This window comes from Saccopteryx bilineata, chromosome 2 (genome assembly GCF_036850765.1).
Source record: "Saccopteryx bilineata isolate mSacBil1 chromosome 2, mSacBil1_pri_phased_curated, whole genome shotgun sequence".
NCBI lineage: Eukaryota > Metazoa > Chordata > Mammalia > Chiroptera > Emballonuridae > Saccopteryx > Saccopteryx bilineata.
Window position 1 is genome coordinate 73,321,837 of NC_089491.1, and position 6,728 is coordinate 73,328,564.

Below are 6,728 nucleotides of genomic sequence, written 5' to 3' on the forward strand. Positions count from 1 at the left end.
GTACCAATGTTTTCAAGTCTTTGGAGTGGATACTCAGTAGAAAAATTGCTGGGTCATATGGTAGTTCTATTCTTAATTTTTTGAAGTACCACCACACTTTCTTCCATAATGGCTGTACCAATTTATATTTCCTCCAGCAGTGAATGAGGGTTCCCTTTTATCTACAGCTTTTCCAACACTTATTACCTGTCTTGGTGATAATAACCAATCTAACAGGTGTGAGGTGGTATCTCATTCTAGTTTTGATTTACATTTCTCAAATAGCTAATGAAGATGAGCATTTTTTCATATATCTGTTGGCCATTTGTATGTCCTCTTGGGAGAAGTGTCTGTTCAGGTCCTCTCCCCATTTTTTAATTGGATTGTTTGCTTGTTTGTTGTTGAGCTTTGTGAGTTCTTTATATATTTTAGATATTAACCCCCATTAGAGGTGTTGTTTGTGAATATCATCTCCCATTTGGTTGGGGTGCATGCAGAAGTCTTCTTTTCTGCCTCTCTGTCTCTCAATTAAAAAAAGAAAACAAAAAAGTCAAAAGCACCCACAAAAAATAAGAATAGAAAATAGAGAAATTAAACAAAATAAAATTCAAGACATAAATAGAAAAAAGAAAAAGTAAAAAGTAAAATTTAAAAAAAGAAAAAATAAATTTCAGTTTTGAAATTTCTCTTTCTGTAGGTGTCAATGTATCATAAGTTTTAGTGCTCTGAAATTCCTGGGCTGTCTTCCACTAAGATGTTGCTGTTACAATGTTGTAGGTGGGGCTGCAGTCATGTTGATGGGTAAGGCATGTTGTAAGGGCTGTATGCTTCCACTTTATGGCTTCAGCTTTCTGGCTTTATGGCTCTAGCAATGGTGATCTCAGGCCTCTGGGCACTTCTTCACACATCTGGACAAACCTGGACACCAGAAGAAGAGCATCTCTGTTCTTCAGAAGAGAGAGTAGCTCTGTAGAACTAGCTGTGGGGTTTCTCTCTGCCACTCTTTCTACTTTGAGGTGAGGGAGGTGAGATCTTAAAGCCTGGGGAGTGGCACTTTAGTTTTCCCTGTCTCTACCAAGTGTAAGCTATAGGCAGACCACAGGAACACTGGGTGTAACCCTGTGCTCTGGTAACTTTGGTTTGGTTTCTCCCTCTCTGCCCTTTAGCTCACCACTCCTCCTTGCAGAAAGAGATCCATCCACTCTGGATTTCCCTTTCTGTAACCCTCAGACAAAATCCAAACAGTCTGAACTTCCCTCCTACCCATAAACTAGCAGGGGAAAAAAAACCCAGTCATTCTGTGTTTGTCTCCTCCCTAGAGCCCACCACAAATGCATTATATCTTCTGCCCTGCTTTCAACCTATCCTACCTCTAGAATATTTGGTGCATGGATCTTTCAGGCACACCTGTGAGCCCAGCTGGGATTACTTTGTTTCATTATAGCTGTTCAATTTGTGGAAATTTCAAGGGGTGATATCAAGAGTATCTCTCACACTGCCATTACTTTAATGTCATCTCATATGATTCTTTTTTTTCTTTTAATAATTTTGTTTTGTTAATGGGGTGACATCAATAAATCAGGATACATATATTCAAAGATAAAATGTACAGGTTATCTTGTCATTCAATTATGTTGCATACCCATTACCCAAAGTCAGATTATCCTCTGTCACCTTCTATCTAGTTTTCTTTGTGCCCCTCCCCCTCTCCCTTTCCCTCTCTCTCTCCCTCCTCCCCCCATAACCACCACACACTTATCAATGTCTCTTAGTCTCATTTTATGTCCCATCTACGTATGGAATAATGCAGTTCCTGGTTTTTTCTGATTTACTTATTTCACTTCGTATAATGTTATCAAGATCCCACCATTTTGCTGTAAATGATCTGATGTCATCATTTCTTATGGCTAAGTAGTATTCCATAGTGTATATGTGCCACATCTTCTTTATCCAGTCATCTATTGATGGCCTTTTTGGTTGTTTCCATATCCTGGCCACTGTGAACAATGCTGCAATGAACATGGGGCTGCATGTGTCTTTACGTATCAATGTTTCTGAGTTTTGGGGGTATATACCCAATAGAGAGATTGCTGGGTCATAAGGTAGTTCTATTTTCAGTTTTTTGGGAACCACTATAGTTCTTCCATAATGGTTGTACTACTTTACATTCCCACCAACAGTGAATGAAGGTTCCTTTTTTTCCACAGCCTCTCCAACATTTGCTATTACCTGTCTTGTTAATAATAGCTAATTGAACAGGTGTGAGGTGGTATCTCATTGCAGTTTTGATTTGCATTTCTCTAATAACTAAAGAAGATGAGCATCTTTTCATATATCTGTTGGCCATTTGTATTTCTTCCTGTCCTCTTCCCATTTTTCTATTGGATTGTTTGTTTGTTTGTTGTTGAGTTTTATGAGTTCTTTGTATATTTTGGATATTAGGCCTTTATCTGAGCTGTTGTTTGAAGATATCATTTCCCATTTAGTTGGATGTCTGTTTATTTTGTTATCAGTTTCTCTTGCTGAGCAAAAACTTCTTAGTTTGATGGAGTCCCATTCATTAATTTTTGCCTTCACTTCTCTTGCCTGTGGAGTCAAATTCATAAAATACTCTTTAAAACCCAGGTCCATGAGTTGAGTACCTATGTCTTCTTCTATGTACTTAATTGTTTCAGGCCTTATGTTTAGATCTTTGATCCATTTTGAGTTAATTTTAGTACAGGGGGACAAACTGTAGTCCAGTTTCATTCTTTTGCAGTGGCTTTCCAGTTTTCCCAGCACCATTTATTGAAGAGGCTTTCTTTTCTCCATTGTGTGTTCTAGGCCCCTTTATCAAAATTATTTGACTATATATATGTGGTTTTATTTCTGAGCTTTCTATTCTGTTCCATTGGTATGAGTGTCTATTTTTCTGCCAATACCATGCTGTTTTGATTGTCGTGGCCCTATAATATAGTTTGAAGTCAGGTATTGTAATGCCCCCAGCTTCATTCTTTTTCTTTAGGATTGCTTTGGCTATTCAGGGTTTTTTATAGTTCCATATAAATCTGATGATTTTTTGCTCCATTTCGTTAAAAAACGTCATTGGAATTTTGATGGGAATTGCATTAAATTTGTATATTGGTTAATATGACCATCTTGATTATATTAATTCTTCCTAACCAAGAACAAGGAACATTCTTCCATCTCATTATATCTTTTTCAATTTCCCTTAACAATAGTTTATAGTTTTCATTATATAAGTCTTTTACATTCTTTGTTATGTTTATTCCTAGGTATTTTATTTTTTTTGTTGCAATCGTGAAGGGGATTATTCTTTTGAGTTCGTTCTCAAATGTTTCATTGTTGGCATATAGAGAGGCTATTGACTTCTGTATGTTAATTTTGTATCCTGCAACCTTACTGTATTGGCTTATTTTTTCTAGTACTCTTTTTGTGGATTCTTTGGGGTTTTCGATGTATAGGATCATATCATCTGAAAAAAGTGATACCTTTACTTCTTCTTTTTCGATATAGATGCCTTTTATTTCTTTGTCTTGTCTGATTGCTCTGGCTAGAACCTCTAGTACCACATTAAATAAGAGTGGAGAGAGTGGACAACCCTGTCTTGTTCCTGATTAAGGGGGAAAGCCTTCAGTTTAGTGCCATTCAATATGATGTTAGCTGATGGTTTATCATATATGGCCTTTATCATGTTGAGATATTTTCCTTCTATACCCATTTTGTTGAGAATCTTAAACATAATATTGTGTTGTATTTTATTGAAAGACTTTTCTGCATCTATTGATAAGATCATATGGTTTTTGTTCTTTGTTTTGTTGATATGGTGTATTACGTTAACCGTTTTACGTATGTTGAATCATCCTTGAGATTCTGGGATGAATCCCACTTGATCATGATGTATTATTTTTTTAATATGTTGTTCTATCCAATTTGCCAGTATTTTGTTTAGTATTTTAGCATCTGTATTCATTAGAGATATTAGTCTGTAGTTTTCTTTTTTTGTGCCATCCTTGCCTGGTTTTGGTATGAGGGTTATGTTGGCCTCATAAAATGTGTTTGGAAGTATTGCTTCTTCTTCAATTTTTCGGAAGACTTTCAGTAGAATAGGAACTAAGTCTTCTTTGAATGTTTGATAAAATTTGCTGGTATAGCCGTCTGGGCCTGGACTTTTATTTTTGGGGAGGTTTTTAATGGTTTTTTCTATTTCTTCTCTACTGATAGGTCTGTTTAGGCTTTCTGCTTCTTCTTGACTCAGTCTAGGAAGGTTGTATTTTTCTAGGAATTTATCCATTTTTTCTAGGTTGTTGAATTTAGTGGCATATAGTTTCTTTGTATATCTACGGTGTCTGTGGTGATTTCTTCTCTTTCATTTTGGATTTTGTTTATATGAGTTCTTTCTCTTTTTTCCTTGGTAAGTCTTGCCAAGGGTTTGTCAATTTTGTTGATTTTTTCAAAGAACCAGCTCCTTGCTCTATTAATTTTTTCTATACTTTTTCTGTTCTCTATTTCATTTATTTCTGCTCTGGTTTTTATTATCTCCTTTCTTCAGCTGGTTTTGGGTTGTCTTTTTTCTTCTTTTTCTAGTTCCTTAAGGTGTGAAGTTAAGTGGTTCACTTGGGCTCTCTCTTGTTTGTTCATATATGCCTGAAGTGATATGAACTTCCCTCTTATCACTGCTTTTGCTGCATCCCATAGATTCTGATATATCATATTGTCATTTTCATTTGTCTGTATATATCTTTTGATCTCTGCACTTATATCATCTTTGACCCATTCATTTTTTAAAAGTATGTTGTTTAGTTTCCACATTTTTGTGGGATTTTTTCCCTCTTTTTTGCAGTTGAATTCTAGTTTCAAGGCTTTATGATCAGAAAATATGCTTGGTACGACTTCAATTTTTCTGAATTTGCTGCTGTTGTTTTTGTGGCTCAACATATGGTCAATTCTTGAGAATGGTCCATGTACACTGGAGAAAAATGTATACTCAGTCACTTTGGGATGAAATGTCCTGTAGATGTCTATCATATCCAGGTGCTCTAGTGTTTTGTTTAAGGCCACTATATCTTTGTTGATTCTCTGTTTGGATGGCTGATCTAGAGCCATCAGTGGTGTATTGAGGTCTCCAAGTATGATTGAATTTTTGTCAGTTATTGTTTTAAGGTCAATAAGTAGCTGTCTTATATATTTTGGTGCTCCTTGGTTTGGTGCATATATATTAAGAATTGTTATGTCTTCTTGATTCAGTGTCCCCTTAACCATTATGAAATGGCCATTTTTGTCTCTGAGTACTTTTGTTGTCTTGTAGTCAGCATTATCAGATATGAGTATTGCTATTCCTGCTCCTTTTTGGATGTTATTTTTTTGGAGTATTGTTTTCCAGCCTTTCACTTTGAATTTGTTTTTATCCTTGTTACTTAGATGAGTTTCCTGTAGGCAGCATACAGTTGGATTTTCTTTTTTAATCCATTCTGCTACTCTGTGCCTTTTTATTGGTGAGTTTAATCCGTTTACATTTAGTGTAATTATTGATACTTGTGAGTTCCCTATTGCCATTTTATAGATTGCTTTCTGTTAGTTTTGTGCCTTGTTTGATTCTTCTCTTTCATTTTTCTATCTTTTGTTTTTATTTGGTTGTATTCCATACATCTTTCCTCTTTTGCTATCTTTTTTACAACATGTGCTTCTGTGGTGGTTTTTTCAATGGTGGTTACCTTTAAGTAATGAAAAGGGTTCCTAACCTGTTCATTGTAGTGCACCATTTTATGAGTACTTTTGCATTCCATCGTCCTTTGCTACTGTTAATCTCCATCCTCCCCCCCCCTTTCTTTTTGTTGTTGTCACAGTTTAAATTTGGTTTTATTGTGTTCTTCTTGGAGCTTTTACTTGTGGCTTTTTTTTGTTGTTGTTCTTTGTATCTGATTGGAGAACACCCTTTAGTAATTCCTGGAGTGGGGGTCTTTTATGATAAATTCCCTTATCTTTTATGTATCTGTGAATGTTTTTATTTCTCCTTCATATTTGAAGGATAGCTTTGATGGGTATAGTATTCATGGCTGAATGTTCCTCTCTTTCAGGACTTTAAATATAGGGGTCCACTCTCTTCTAGCTTGTAGAGTTTCTGCTGAGAAATCTGATGATAATCTAATGGGCCTTCCTTTATATGTTGTATTCTTCTTTTCCCTGGCTGTCTTGAGAATTTTTTCTTTGCCGTTGGTTTGTGTCATTTTCATTATGATGTGCCTTGGAGTAGTTTTGTTGGGGTTTAGAAAACTTGGAGTTCTGTTTGCTTCTTGAATTTGAGGCTTTAGTTCTTTCCACAGCCTTGGGAAATTCTCATCTCTTATTTGTTTGAGTATGTTCTCCATTCCATTTTCTCTCTCTTCTCCCTCTGATATACCTATTATTCTTATGTTATTCTTTTTGATGGAGTCAGATAATTCCTGTAGGGCTATCTCATTTTTTTTAATTTTTGAGTCTCCTTCTTCTTCTCTCTGTTGTGTCTCAAGTTGTTTGTCTTATATTTCACTAATCCTACATTCTATCTGGCCTGTTCTATTGGCTAAGCTTGTTACCTCATTTTTTAGCTCGTGAATTGAGTTTTTCTTTTTTGTTTCATTGGTTTTTATAGTTTCAATTTCCTTGGAAATATATTCTTTGTGTTCATTGAGTTGTTTTCTGAGCTCCCTAAATTGCCTTTCTGCATTTTCTTGTATATCTCTGAGTATTTTTAGGATTTCTATTTTAAA